Source organism: Heterocephalus glaber, unplaced genomic scaffold, assembly GCF_053883595.1.
Source record: "Heterocephalus glaber isolate CG9 unplaced genomic scaffold, H.glaber_assembly_v1.0 deba00001764, whole genome shotgun sequence".
In the NCBI taxonomy this organism is placed as follows: domain Eukaryota; kingdom Metazoa; phylum Chordata; class Mammalia; order Rodentia; family Bathyergidae; genus Heterocephalus; species Heterocephalus glaber.
Genome location: NW_028258461.1, coordinates 6774359 through 6790439, shown reverse-complemented (window position 1 = coordinate 6790439; position 16081 = coordinate 6774359). Strand labels below are relative to the sequence as shown.

General features: G+C 37.5%; 1 protein-coding gene and 1 non-coding gene across 14 annotated transcripts in view; one reads left to right on the top strand and one right to left on the bottom strand.

The window, feature by feature from the left end:
• Atp11c (ATPase phospholipid transporting 11C (ATP11C blood group)) overlaps positions 1-16081 on the bottom strand; it is a 176446-nt gene that overhangs the window by 121466 nt on the left and 38899 nt on the right. The window lies entirely within an intron of this gene.
• LOC147821097 (U6atac minor spliceosomal RNA) lies at positions 13117-13243 on the top strand. The gene has a single exon (XR_015447683.1). It is a non-coding gene; the product is annotated as a U6atac minor spliceosomal RNA (small nuclear RNA).

Here is a 16081-nt window from a genome sequence, read left to right as displayed (position 1 = left end):
GAAAGCCAAAAAGACCTCTCTAGCAGGCAGCCTCAGATTCAATTCATAGACCAGGACAGAAAGAAGGACTGCACTAGCAAAAAGAGAGATTTGCTTTTCATCAATCTAAACTTTAGCAACCGAGGGCATGGCATTAGATGAGATAGCTCAAAAGGAGGAGAGAGGTCAAAGACACAGTTCTAAGGTCAGTTGTATGACTTGAATTTGCCCCCCACAACTTTGCACGCTGGAAACTTAAATCTCAAATCCATGTTAATGGTATCTGGGAGGTGGGTTCTCTGGAAAGGAAAATACTACGGATTAAATGAGATCATGAGAGTGAGTGGCTTTATAGGAAGAAAGACTTGAGTAAAAGAGACTTGAGCTAGCCCAGTTGCTCTTCCCCTCTTGCCATATTATGATGTAGCAAGAATCGCCTCGTCAGGTGCCAAGTAGATGCTGGTAACATGCTCTTAGATTTCTAAGACTGCAAAAATGTGATCCAAATAAATCTCTATTCTTTATAAATTACCCTGTCTTGGGTACTCTGTTTTAGCAACTGAAAATGGACTAAGATCATCAACAGCAGTTTAAGGGTTCTCTATATTTTATAATGCTGGAAAATATATATAATCTACCAATTTAAAGAGTATAATTCAATAGTTTTTAGCATGTTCACAGACGTAGGCAAAATATCACTATCTAGTTCAGGATATTTTGTTCCCATAAATTAAACTCATAGCCATTAGCAGTCACTCCCCAACCCATTTATGCACGTCCCACTCTTTCCCAAGCACTTGTCAATCAGTACTTCGTGTTCTGCCTATTCTGGGCCTTTTTAATACATAAAAGCAAAGCATCTTTTGTATCTGACACCTTTTACTTAGTATATCTTAAAAATTTGACCATGGTGTGTATCAGTAGTTCATTCTTCGTTATGTATAACCAAATAATATTTCCTTGTATGGATATACCACATTTTATTTATTTAATCAACTGACAATTGGTGAGTATTTGGATTGTGTCTGTCTTTAGGCAATTATGCATAATTCTCCTGTGAACATTTATGTATGAATTCTTATGCTGACATAAGATTTTATTTCTCTTGGGGATATTCCTAGAAGTGGAATTGCTAGGTCATATGATGTAATTCTATAATTTTCGAGGAACTGGCAAATTGTTTCGCACAGCAGTTTTATAATTTGACATTTCCACTCACAATGTAGAAGGGTTCCAATTTCTCCACACCTTCACTGACACTAGTTATTTTCCTTTTCTTTGGTACCAGAGATCAAACTCGGGACCTTGAGCTTTCAGGGCAGGTGGCAGAACCACTGAGCTAAATCCCCGGCCCCCTATTTTCTATTTTTAATGGACATCCTAGTGAATAATTTTGATTTGCATTTTCTTAACAACTTAGGATGTTGAATATCTTTTCATGTACTAATTGGCCAGTTGCATATTTTCTTTGGAGAAATATCTATTCAAATCCTTTGTCTATTTTCCTTTGAGTAATTTGTCTATTATTGTTGAGTACACACTGTTTTGAAGTCCTCACTCTGATACTATCTGTGAAATCTTGAAAAAACTTATTGAACTTTTACTTATTTAGTTATCTCATCTATAAATTTGGAACAGTAAAAGTATCTATTGTAAGACTTTAACTCAAAATCAGTCACAAAAGACAGAGTATTGTACAATAATAAAAAGATAAATTCATCAAAATATATAGCAATTAGTAGTATATATGCACCCAACAGAGTACCTAAATACATAAAATCAAACACAGAGGTGAAGAGAAATAGATAGCAATATAATAATAGTAAGAGACTTTAATATTTTATTTTCAATAATGACCTATTGTTCCCTAAATGTCCAGTTGATATGTGTATTTTTGTTACCATTTAATTTGTAATTTTTTGTTTCAGAAGCAAATATTCATGTTGTACAAATTTCTGATTGCCCTTGATGTAGAAAAAGACTAATGGGAAAAGTATGATGGGTTTGATTTTTACATCAAATCATCAGGCATGGAGAAATATCTTTTAGAAGTGTTAAAATAAATGTTCCTACTGTATATTTAAAATACAAAAAAAAATAATTACCTATTGTTAAAATTATACCAACAGTATAAACAGAATGTCAATAACAAAACAGCAGATTTAAACAATACTATAAACTAAATAGACCTAATAGATATATACAGAACATTCCACCTAATAGCAGGAGAATGCACATTCTTTAATAGTACAGATTGAACATTCTTTAAGATGGATCACGTTAGCCTAAAATAAAAGTCTTAACAAATTTAAGAAGACTGGTATGATCATAATAAGTATGATTTCATACTACAATGCTATGAAACAATAAATTAATAGAAGGAAAAGTGGAAAAGGCACAAATATGTAGAAAATAAACATCATATTCCTGAACAAATAATGAGTCAAAGAAATCGAGAGAAAAGATGTTAAGACAAAGTAAAATGAAAAGACAACATAGTAATATGCAATGCAGTAAAAATAGTACAAAGTAGGAACTTTATAATTACATGTCGATATTAAAGAAAAATGGTAAATATACAATTTAACTTTATACCTCAAAAATTAGAAAAGAACAAACCAAGCCCAAAGATAGCAGAAGGAAGGAGATAACAAGGATTACATTAATAAAGATTATATGTGGAAACAGGGAGACTAGGAAAACACTAGAAATAAATCAATGAAACCAATAGCTAGACTAAAAAAAAGTGAGAAAACAAAATCAGAAATGAAAAAGGAGAGATTAAACTAAGGACACAAAATATAAAAATGATTAAAAGTGACTAGTAATGAATAATTATATACCAACAAACTATATTCTGTAAGAAAGGGATAAATTCTTAGAACCAGTCAACCTACCAAGTCTAAATCATAAAGAAACAGAAAGTCTGAACAAACTGACACTGGTAATGAGTAGAGAGATTAAACCTCTGATCAAAAACTTTCCAACAATGATAAGCTCAGGACCAGATGGACTCACTGATGAATTCTATGAAACATTTAAAGAAGAACCAATGTCAACACTTCTGAAATTCTCCCCCAAAACAGAAGAAGACAGAATACTTTCAAAGTCATTTCATGAAGCCGACATTCCCTGATACCAAAGACACTACAAGTTAAGGAAAGTATAGGCCAGTATCTCTGATGAACACAAATGCAAACATTCTCAATAAAATACTAGCAAACCAAATTCAACAGCACACTAAAAGGATCATACACTATGATAAAAAGAGATTTACCCCTTGGATGCAAAGATGGTTCAATATATACAAATCAGAGGGTAATGGGGAATGGACATGAGTAAAATATGTTATATGAATGTAAAAAAATATATATACACACACATCAAATCTGATTCACCATATTCGCAACAACACAGATAAATGTGTGGGATATTATGCTAAGTGAAATAAGCCAATACAGGATAAATACTGCATGATTCCACTCATATGAGGTAGATAAAATAGCCAAACTCAGTGAAGGAGAGTCAGTGAGTTTCAGTTATACAAAATGAATATGTTCTCTGCTATACAACATAGTTATTGATACTGTATTCTGTACTTTAAAAATCTAAGAGGAAAGATTTCACATTAGAAATTCTCACAACAAACCAGAGGCACAAGAAAACTTTTGGAGATGACAGCTCCATGAATGAGTGCAAATGTTCAAACGTATCAAATGATATATATCAAAATGTACAGTTGTTATATCAACTCTACTTAAAACTGACTTTAAAATTTTTAAATATCTACCTGCCTTATGGTGTTGTGAGGATTAAATAACATCAGTGTTCATTAAGTGATAGCAATTATTACTCAAACTTATTTTTACATTTTTAGACTCAAATATATAAACTTTCAATAATAGTACTCTAGTTTTCCTTTGAAACATCTGTTGGGTGAGTCTATAAATAAATGTAGAAGGATGTTTGTTAACAGCATTGTTTATAATAGTGAAAAAACTCAACTAAATAATACAAATGTCTATTAGGAAAGAGCAGTTTAACCATGCAATATCCAAGCATGGAGTATTGTCTAACTCTTACAATACATGAGTAGCTCTGTAAGTACCAAACAGATCAGTGATTACTCAGCAAGGGAATAGAGCTGTAAATGAAGGATGCAAACTTTTTATACCTACTGCAGCTTTAAATTTTTTTAACCTTATATAATACTCCTCCATTTAATTTTTTTAAAAAACCCGATGACAAATTATCAATTATTTTTTTCAATCATATTTATCCTAGTTACACGAAATGTAAATGAAATAACAAAAGAGACTGACCCTGAATGAAGTCACTGATTTTATGATTAGGTAAACACAAATTAAATTTTAAATTACAAAGTCACCTTCAGCTCCTATTTGGCTGAAACAACTCAAGTATTTTCATATAACCTAAGAAATTAAAACAGCAACGCTGTACTTAAATAGCTTAAAAACTGATTTGCTGGGCCGGGGATTTTGCTCAGTGGTTCTGGCGCCTGCCTCACAGCGCAAGGACCTGGGTATGATCCCTGGTACCAAAAAAAAAAATATTGTAAATAGGGAAGGGTGGAGGGCGTGAAGGGAGGGCTAGGAATGGGAAAAAAAATGAGAACCAAGATGCATTATGTAAAGGTACAATTCCCAATGAGAAATGTAATTGTGTTGTATACCTACAATGAACCAATAAAAGAATTTAATAAAAAAAAAAGAAAAACTGATTTGCCAACAGTAACTTTCAGAGTAACAGTAACATCTAAAATTAACTTTAATAGTTAAGTTTAATAAAGTCCCCAAGATACCAGATAAAAATTCAACCTTATAACAACACTTCCCATGATCTATAAGTACTTTATTACTTCTGGGTCTCCTATGGTTCTGTTGTACTCTCATCTCTTTTATCTGCTCTACAACAAAGTTTAAAAAACAAACAAACAAACAAACAAAAAACATTCTAGGCTCAGGATTTTCCCAGAAAGAGAAGAAAAACAGTGTGGTGAGGGGAAGCATATTTTCAAAACCTCGTAATCAAAGTATTATATCATGCAATCATGTAAGTTTCCTAAATATTCATAACCTTTAAATGATTCACTTAAAAATTGTCAGGGGCTAGGGATGTAGGTAAGTGGTAGAGCAAGCACTTGCTAGTAAGCATGAGGCCTTAGGTTCCATCCTCAGCACGGCAAAACAACACACATCCACACACCCACACACACGCTTGCCCGCGCACACACACAAATTAAGGGAAGAAAAATAATGTGATGCTTGAGCTTTGATAATCAGCATTTTTGGTGTATAATGCTTTGCTGTGTCCAAAGCATCCCAAAATACATGATCTCATTATTTAAAGTCACTGAGCATAATGGATTTTTATCCTGATGCAGCAGTGTACATTAACTCATGTAACCAGAAATGTGTTTATTTTCCAAAGAAACTGTCCCCCCAAGAATAAAAGAACCACCTAGTAATAGGGCTTGTTTTTCTTTTCAGTATAGCTTTCTTATGTTAGTTGTCAAATATAAATCTAGTTGTTTTACAGTGGGGTAGACCTCAAGTGCTTTAAGAGATAAAATCAGTTTTTTAAGGGATGCTAAATTCTACTTAAAATGTCTATGGCTTCCTGTTTCAAAGTTGAGTATATGTTTGTAAATACTAGTTTGATTTGTAATATTTTTACTTAAAACATTAAGTGGTATCATGACTGTGGAGATTTAGGGTATACAGTACACGTAATATAAAAATTAATTGGCTCCATCATAGAGATAGAAGGTAGAAGCAGTGGGAAATGAGTAGTTACTGTTAAATGGGTATAGAGCAGTGGTGGGAAACCTATGGCACACATGCCACAGCCAGCTGTCTGCTATCACTGAAAGCTCTAAATACTGGTGTCCAGGTTGTTTTTCAAAATGAAAAGAGTGATAGCGATGGATGGTAATAGTTGCCTATCAGTATGAATGCACATTAATGCCACAGGACCACACAATTAAAATGGTTAAGATGCTAAATCCTATAAAATTAATTAACTTTGTAAATCTTACAAATTTAAAAATAATTTTTAAGGCTTGGTGGTACACTCCCATAATCGCAGCTACTCAGGAGGTTGAAACAAGAGGATCACAAGTTCAAGATCAGCTTGGGCAACTTAATGGGATCCTCTCTCAAAATATAACTTTTAAGAAGGGCTGGGGATAGCTCAATGATAGAGCACCTGCCTTGCATGTATGAGGCCCTGGGTTCAATCTTCAGTACTACTAAAAAAATAAATAAATAAACTGGTTTATTTCTAAAAACACATTTAAAAAGCCAATTGAATTCAAAGACAGTGCAGTGTAGCAGTTAGAATCCAGCCAGTGACGCTTGCGTCAAGGACTCAAGGACTGCTATGACTCCAATTCATGTAGTTGAGGTCCATTAAGAATAAACAAGAATAGAGACTGGAATAGATTAGTTGGGTAAACTTGATAGCCATGTGATTTGGGCAAGTCATATAAACCTCTCTGAGCCCGTTTATTTGTAAATAAAGAAAATAAGAACATCTATCTCACCAAGTTATTTTAATAATGAGATAATAACTTCATGCTGCACATCAGAGGGACTGGAATTTTAAAAGCACTCAATAAACCTTAGCTATGATTAACAATGACAACAATATAAAAAGTTCATTTTCCCAAACTGCAGAGAGATGCATTTGTTTCTATTTTGGCAGAAGTGTAGGAGGATATGTGAGTATGTATGCCTCCATGCCAATATTCAATACTTATTCTGGGTATTCTACTCTACAACTGACCAATTACGGGAGACATGGGGCCTACTCATAATCCAACCTCTCTCAAAGGGTACTTCTGAGAAGGTCTGAAAGAGAATCCCAAGGGAATTTGTTCAAAAAGCAGGACACTGTGCCCCAAACCAAATCTAGTGAATCCCAATCTTTATGGGTAAAGCCCATTGTAACTTTTTCTTTCTCACTTCCCAACCTTATCCTCTGGTATTCGGAGAAAATTCCACATCACACTGCTCTACGCAAACAGACACAATGAGTGTAAGTTGAATGAGGAGGAAGGGAAAGGAAAATGAAAGGGATCTGGCTTTACAGTAAAGCTTCCTGATTCCTCTTATTTTGATTAAATTTAATAGCAGATGGCACATGGATCTTGACATCTATTTCCATGACCAGACAAATGCCTCATCTGATTTCAATTTTCTTCTCACTCCTACCACCTCCTCTTCCCCCTCCCAAGCTCAGGCCTTGATGGAAGAGCATATGAGACAAATTCAGGACTCAATCCTCTCCCATCACACCACTTCTGTTACCCTTTAACTTCCATTGTGGAAACATAAGATTAAACCAAATGTTGTGTTCTCAGATTAAAACTGCACAAATTTAGGTATGATCAGACCCATTTCTGGATCTAGGTAGTTTCTCATCTGGCCACCAAAGCCTTGGTATTGCTCTTCTCATGCCCTTTGGCCAAGAAAAGCTAGGATCTCAACCTGGGGATTCTTCTGGGAACAATATTTCTGGAGCATTTATCTGGAGAGCATTGGATGTGGAATTTTCTCAGGATACCAGAGGACAAGGTTGGGAAATGAGAAAGGAAAAGTCACAAGTTGTCTGTGATATTTTTCCTTGAGAAGTGTTTCTAGCTCATTCTTCTTGTCAAGCTGAGCAGCTGCTATTATGATTTAGATCTAGAATGTCATCAAAAGACTCACATGTTCAGAAGTGGGGCTTTTGGAAGGTAACAGAATCACAGGGTTGTCAGTGGATTCATCTATTGATGAGTTCATAGCTGAACGTGCTATTAGGAGGTGGGGCCTGCATGACTCGAAAGGATGTATTCTTGTCTCCAATTCCTCTCCACTCTCTTCTCCCTCTGCTTCCTGGCTGCATGACCTTCCACCATGATGTTTCTGCCTTAGATCAAGCCAACCACAGACCGGATCCCCCAAACTATGACCCATACTAAATCTCTTCTCCTTTAAGTTGAGGGTATTGGATATTATGCCTCGGTGACAAGACAGCTAATACAGCTAGCTGCCTTACATTTTACGTGATAAAACATGTTTCTTCATCTGCAACACAAAGAATTGACCAAACAGTCAAACAGCTGACCATCAGTCACTAAATCCTTCTATTGTGCTGTTATGGTTTGTATCTGGATGTCCTTCCAAAGTCTCATGCACTCAAGAGGTGCAGCTTGTAGGTGACTGGATTATGGGGATGTCACAGATGGCTTGGTGTTAGGAGGTGTTAGGTTATTGAGCACTTCCTCTACAAAAGGCACAGATGAAGCATGCATTCTCTGAATCCTCACAGCATGCCCACAAGATAGGTACTGTTTTCATTCCCAAGTTACAAATGGAGAGACATGCCTCCCTTCAAATGGGAACTAGGTTGAGACTGCTTGAGACACATACAGGCCTGGGCAAAAAGGAGCAACTGCTTCATTTATGGTCCAATTCAGGGCACTAGAGTAGAACATTTCATAATGATCAGGGGCCAAATCTCTAGTTGATAATAGAGAATGATTTTGTCAGGTTTTATCCACAGCATGTTTATCTCCTCTGACAATATGTGGCAGTGGTAGTCAGCTGGCAGTGATGCTCAGATTCAGGATCCTGGCCAGCTCTCTGTTCTTTTCCATCAAAAATATGACCAATATCTGGCAGAGCTACCAAAAGTCAAGATGAATGGGCTTTCTCTAATTCACATATTACAAACTGGATTGTCAAAGTTGGTCAAATTCCACCAGAGAATTACAGTTCAGTTGCACTGAATACTAAATGCATATGACCCATTAGCCAGGAGTCTGAAATCTCTTTGCTCTTACAGAAATTTCTATTCTAGTAGTAGTTCTGGTATGAGATTTGATCTTTATCATACTTTTTTTGGCAACAGTAAAATTCCATTTCCATCAATTCTGTTTCCTCTCAGGAAAGAAGTCTCTCAGGAAATACTCAAACCTTGTTTTCCTCAAAGTTCTCAAACATGAATCATCTTCAACTGCCGGGAAGACACTCCTTTCCCCCACTGTTTTCCATCATAATGTACTTTCCTTAAAATGACAGCTTTTGGGCAAGACATACTTATTTGTGGTAAAAAGAAAAAAGACAGATCTTAACTACAGAGAAAATCTTTCAATTTTCTCAGCCTATAGTGTTGCTCAAGAAACTCACTCTGTCTCAAGTATCTTCTCCCTAGATCTCCTTATTTGTCCCACCAATGCATTCCTTCAACAAATATTTTTTGAGCATCTACCAGAAGTTTGGTCCTGTAATGAGTGGTAGGGATACAAATTTTAAAAATGTATCAGGAATCTGTCCAATAAAGATTAGGGGTAGTCACTGTAGGTGGTGGGTCATCATAGACATTCTGAGACTTTCCTTCAAGGAAATGTTTCCCAAAAGAAAAAACATCTAAAGCTAACTGTTGAAGGACATGTAGGAGGAATTAAATAGAAAAAAAAAAAATGGAAGGCACTTATGGCAATGAAGACGAAGCAACTCAAGGGCTCCAACTACAAGGAGCACAATTGATCAAGAGCCCTATCTGCCTCAGAAATTCATCCTCAGGTTTGTGCTCCTAGCGAGTAACTGAGCACAGCAGGGATGCTTCCGGTCACTGCAGTGTGACCATTAATGCTGATGTATCAACTTCGCTGAACGAAAAAACATCTAGCAGCTTAGTAAAGCACGCTGCTGGCTGTGTCTGGGTGGTTCAGGAAGGTGTGATCTTGAGTAGTATATATGGTCCATCCCCTACTTTTCTCCTGGTCTGCATCCTGGCTGTCACAAACTAAGCAGTTTTGCTTTACCAGACTCTCCTGCAATGATGTTTCTGCTTTGGAGCCTGCTAACCATGTAATGAATCTCCTGAAACCATCAACTAAATTAAACCTTTCTTCCTTTAAGTCATGGGTACTGGTCATTGTGTCCAGCAAGGGGAAAACTAATACAGAAAACTGATGCTAGAGAAATGGGGTCATTGCTGTGACTGTACCTGACCATATAGTTTAAAGGCCTTCGGAACTAGTTTACAAAAAGTTTGGAAAGGTTTGGAGATGCTGGCTAGAAAAACCTTAGAATACTGTAAGCACAGCTTGATGTGATTCTGGTCAGAGCTCAGAAAACCAGGATGCTGATAGAAAAGCAAATGTAAAGGCAAGGCTCAAAAAGTTTCAGTTGAGAATAAGGACACCATTGGCAGTTGGACTAGAAGCCATGTGCGCTAAACTCTGGCAGAAAATTTGTCTACATTTTGCCCATATCCTGAGATTTTTCAGGATATTGAGATTAAGGGTGGGCTGTGACTAACTAATCTAATGGAGGAAATTAAAAGATAGTTCAATATTCAGGCTGTGGTATGGGTACTGCTGGCTGCTTTTAGCCAGATTTATGAAAACTGAGGGCAAGAGATAGAGCAGAAAAATTGAAAAGCTTAAATTACAGTCCAAACGAAACCATACGTAAAGTTGAGGCAAAAGAAATGTGGCTACTAAAAAGATTAGCACCATTAAAAAGAAACTAAGTACTCTGTACAAGGACAGAAGAAAGACTCCTTGAAAGCATCTCAGAAATCAGCAAGACCTAACCACTGCAGACACATTTGTTAGTAGTCCCTGAGACCACTGCTTGAGGCCTCCTCAGCAACTGGTTCCCAGGGATTCATTTCACTATGCTCAGCCATCAAGGCACTCAGAGGCTGCTACAGCCATGGTTCAAGGGGACCAGGCTACTGCTTGAGGTGAGAGATGATCTTGGTGTTGTCAATGTGATGCTAGTTTTTTACCAGTATGCAGAATGCAAGAGTTACAGGCTCAGGAAGGCTTCCACTCAAGATTTCAAAGGAAAGTCTGGGAAGCCAGGCAGGAAGCCCCTGAGAAGGCAGTGGGTGAACTGTGGGAATGAAGCCAATGGTGCAGTGGAGACTCCAGAAAGTCAGAGATGCCAGAAATATGGAACATCTGCTGAGGAAAGTGGTACCTCAAGAGTAGAGCCAGTCCAAGAGAGAGACTGAAGCCAGCAAGGCCATAGGAGTAGGGCTGTGAAGCCCTCTGGAACTCTACTACCATGTTTTCCTCGCTACCAGACATGGAGCTACAAACAAGCCTTAATGTTTGCCCTACTGAATTTTGGTCTTGCTGTGGTCCAATTCTTTTCTATCCTCCTATTCCTCCCTTTTGAAATAGAAGTGTTTGCCCTGTACCACGGTACCTTGGGATTATGTAACTTGTTTTTCTTTTTTACAGAGGTTCATAGCTAAGAGTTTGCCTTGAATGTCAGAAAAGCCTTTGACTGGGACTTCTCAATGATGAAATTGCTGAGAATATGCAGAAAGCATTATTTCATAAGACTGTATCTCAAACAAACCAAAAATAAAATAAAATTTTCAACATCAAGGCACAGTTTGATATTATCCAAAAATTCTCCAAAAAAGAGTTGATATTCCTTTATTTTCATGTGTTAAGCAGCACTTTTGGTTGGAAGGGCACTACTATGAAATCAAATAAACATGAGAATCAATTCTCAGAAAGCTATGGATTTATAAAGATGGATCCTACAGCCCTCCTAAGGTCCTGGGGTCTGAGGGGTCATTTAATGTTAGCCTGATTACTCACTTTCTCAGACTCAGTGTTTTTTTTTTCTCATCCTTCCTCTCTGACTTAAGAAACACACAGAAGCTCTTGGGCCCTACTTGTGACAACCAAAATAACCTCACTGAAAAAAAACAAAGCATTACCTCCAGACAGCCTGAAGTGGTTTGTGTCTGTTAGAGAAGAGATCTCACAAGTCACAAACCATCAGATCCACATGACTAAGGGACTAAAATGGGATCTGTAGTCCTCTGGGCTGAGATAACAACTTCCAAACAAGTAGGAAAACCCAGAGCATTCAAGAGTACCTTTAAATCTTCCAAACTGATTTAGTATTGTTTTGACTTGGAAAGAGGAAGGGTGAAAAGTAGAAGAAATACTGTGATATCCATTTTTAATCTGCTCTGGGCTATTTCTGTAAAACAATTAAGCAACTACTGAAGTCATTCTAAGGTTCACTTGGCATTATTCAAAGCCAAATTATTTTGTTATAAAAATATACTTAATGGTAAGAAACCAATGATGATAGCCATGGACACTACTATTTGAGCACATTCCATCTGCAAAGCATTTTACATATATTATCTGTATTCTGCATAACAACTCCATGTTAATATTCTACATTAATTTTTTTTTAATGTGGCCCAGAGAGACAAATGTGCCACAAGTGAAGGAAACTGCAGAGCAAAGATCCAATCCAAAATACTCAAACCTCAGATTTACAGATGGCAATTAAAAGCATAATGGCATTTCTCTCTTTCTAAATCTCTCTCTCTCTCATATACATAAGTTCACACATACTCCATTCATTTCCAGAGATCAGGACTAATAATAGGTTTTACCTAAAAAATTTCACTTAAATTCTAACTGTGCTTTAGTAGCTGCAAGATTTAAGTGGTAGAAATTATGTGATAGGGCCGGGGATTTAGCTCAGTAGTTTCGCCGCCTGCTGCACAAGAGCAAGGACCCGAGTTCAACCAAAAAAAAAAAAAAAAAAAAGAAATTACGGGATAGACCTCATCTTCCCATTGATAAATAAATGTACACACCATTAGTATATACTATATTGTTTACCTTTCCCCTCACTGTTTTCTTTTTCTCAGTACTGAGGATTGAACCCAGGGCCCTTGTACTAAGCTACCTCCCCAGCCCCCAGCCCCTTTTGAGACAAGGTCTCACTAAGCCACTAAATTGCCCAGGCTAGGTTCACATTTGTAATCCTCCTGCCTCAGTCTCCCAGAGTGCTGAGATTAAATGTGTGTACCAGAATGCCTGACTTCCTCATTCTTTTTCTGATAGTCTAAAGAACAAATGAGGGGCCAGGGATGTAGCTCAGCGGTGCAGCGACTGCCTGGCAAGCACAAGGCCCTGAGTTCAATTCCCGGTACCAAAAAATAAAATTTGCTGGGGTTTTAGCTCAGTAGCACCGAGCCTGCCTTGCAGGCACAGGGTCCTGAGTTTGATCCCCGGTACCAAAAAAAAAAGAACAAATGAAGGTGATGCAAAAGCATGCTACCTGTATGGTACTATGATAAGGATAAGATTATTAACACTTTCCTTAATGAGAATGAAAGACCGTCTATGACCTATGAAACACACATGCAGTTAAGGAACTGACACCTACTTCATGTCATCTACCCATAATTTTTGCCCATAAAATACGAGAGAACATTATGCATTAGCTACATAGGATATAGCCTAGAAATGCAAGGTTGATTCATCATCCATCAATCAAATACAATGAATCCAAGGAAGAAAATTTGTATAACTATTTTTATAGATGCAGAAAAAGTGTGACATTCATTTAGCAGCAATCCATGAGTAAATACACACAGCTTTTCCGTTAACTAGAAATAGAAGGGAACTTCCAAAGTCTGATAAAGGGCCTCAATGAAAAGCCTACAGCTCACAGTTAATGGTTTAAGACTACATGATTGCCCTCCTAAGATGAGGAATAGGCAAGGAACCCACTCTTAACACTCCTGTTGGACATCACACTGGACTTCATCCTAGCTGATACAGAAGGCACAGAAAAGAAGCAAAGATATATATGGATAGAGTGAAGACATAAAACCACCCTCATTCACAGAAAACATTAATTAGCATGGAGACAATCTAAAAGAATCTTCAAAAAACTAATTGGTGACCTTAGCAAAGGTTGAGAATAAAAGATTAATAATAAAAATCAACTGTATTTTTATATATGCCAGTGAACAACTGAGGAATGAAACTTTTAAACACCATTTGCAACAGCACCCAGAAATATGCAGTAACTCAGCAGTTAGTCTATCAAAATGAACAGTAAGATATATATGAAAAGTATGAAAACCACTGACAAGAGAAATCAAAGGCCTAACTGGAGAGATAAACTGTGTCCATGGATTAGAGTACTAAATGTCAATACAGTAATCCCTCCCATAATTTCTCAGTGGTGTCACTTACCTGTGGGCAACTGGCATCATCACAACTGGATGATCCATCCTCCTCCTGAGCATAGTCCAAGCAACAGTAACCTAACGCTATGTCACAATACTTTTTCATTTACCTCATTTCATCTTACCACATAGGCACTGCATCATCTCACGTCACCAGAAGAGAGTACAGTACAATAAGGAATTTTGAGAGAAAGATCACATTCACATAACTTATTATAGTTTATTGCTTTAATATTATTATTGCTAATATAGTACTATGCCTGGTTTATAAAGTGAACTTTATTGCAGATATGCATGTACAGGAAAAGCATAACATATATAGAATTTAATACTACTTGTTGTTTCTTCTTAGAATGTATCCCTTGTGAATAAGGAATACTACTGTACTGTAATTCTCCCCCAAATTGGTATATAGGTTTTAATTCACACCAGATAAAATCCAAGGTTTTTAAAAGAAATTTACAAGGTGATTCTAAAAGTTATATGTAAAAACATCTAAAGTAACCCAAACAATTTTGAAAAATAAGAAAGTAAAGTTGGGGTACTCATATCAACTGATTTCAAAATATGCCATAAGCAGTAATATTCAGAACAGTTTGGATTAGCCAAAGGATAGATACATGGATCATGGGACAGAACAGAGTACAGACACCAATCCTGCCAATTAATTTTTGACCAAAATGCCAAATGAATTCAACAGGCAAAGGACAAAGGGTAGTCTTATCAAAAAACAATGATGGAACAACTGGAAATACCATATTCCAAAAAATAAACCTCAACCCGTTTCTCTCACTGTAACAAAACTGATACGCACACTCGTAGACTAAAATGTAAACCCTAATGCTATAAAACTTCTAGGAGAAAAACTAACTCTCCATGATCTTGAATCAGGCAATTACTTTTTGGATAGGCCAGAAAACTCATGAACCTCAGGGGCAAGAAGATCTGAAGTCCAAGACCAGGCTAAGCAACTTAGTGAGACCCTGTCTCAAAATAAAGTTTTAAAAGGGGCTGCAGATGTAGCTCAGTGGCAAGCAAGAAGTTCTAGGCTAAATCCCCAGTACTCCAAAACTAAAGAAAAGAGGGAAAAGAACTGAAAGAAGAATATCCCAAACATTTACAGAACACATAATGTATCTGATAAAGGACTGGTACAGATAGGTTAACCCTCAAAACTATAATTAAAAAATCTGCCCAATCAAAAAATGTTAACAGCCCCGCCCACTTGCATCCTGGAGACCATGAGGGGACAAACACACACACACACACACACACACACACACACACACGGGCAGGCACACTGGCTGCCAGTTTGGCCTTGTGGTCACACATGGGTAGCTGCACCTGCCCTGCTCGTCTGGCTTGCCCCACCCATTTGCATCCAGGAGACCATGAGGACACCACCACCACCCCACGCCACCCCCGCAGGCCAACCGGCCACCAGGCCTCATGGGTGCCTATAATAACAGCCAGCACCTTCCCACCCCTGCCTCTGGCCTCTTGGCTGTGCAGCTACCTAGTTCCACACTACAGAGGCACATTGTCTTGAGTTGCAGAGGTGAACAGCAGAGAGAGAGCCTCTCTCAGGCTCCTTGATGAAAACTGAAGCTCACTGGAAAAGTGAAGATAATCTCTGCAACAAAGGCACACCAGACTGCTGCTGTACTTGGTAAATTGGAGGGATCATCACCTCCCATTTGATCCTGGACTATTTTCAGGGGAAAGACAGCTGGAACCCGTAGTAGACCCTTGCAGAGTTCGGCCCTGCACGAGGGCGAGGAGCTCAATTTGGGACTTGCAGCCGGAAGTCTGTCTGAATCTCACGGGTCTGTGATTGGCTTACTGGGACTCACTGACTTATAACTGACAGTACCAAAAACAAAAATGAGAAGACACTTAAGCAAGTCACAAACTCAGGCTTCCACCCCACAAAAGGCAATTTCTGGGGAAAACGAGGTGAAAAAGTCTGATAATCAACCACCTGGACACCCTGAACTGATAGCACAGGAAGTAACAAAACAGATGAATGAGACTCTAGAAAAATTAAAAGCAG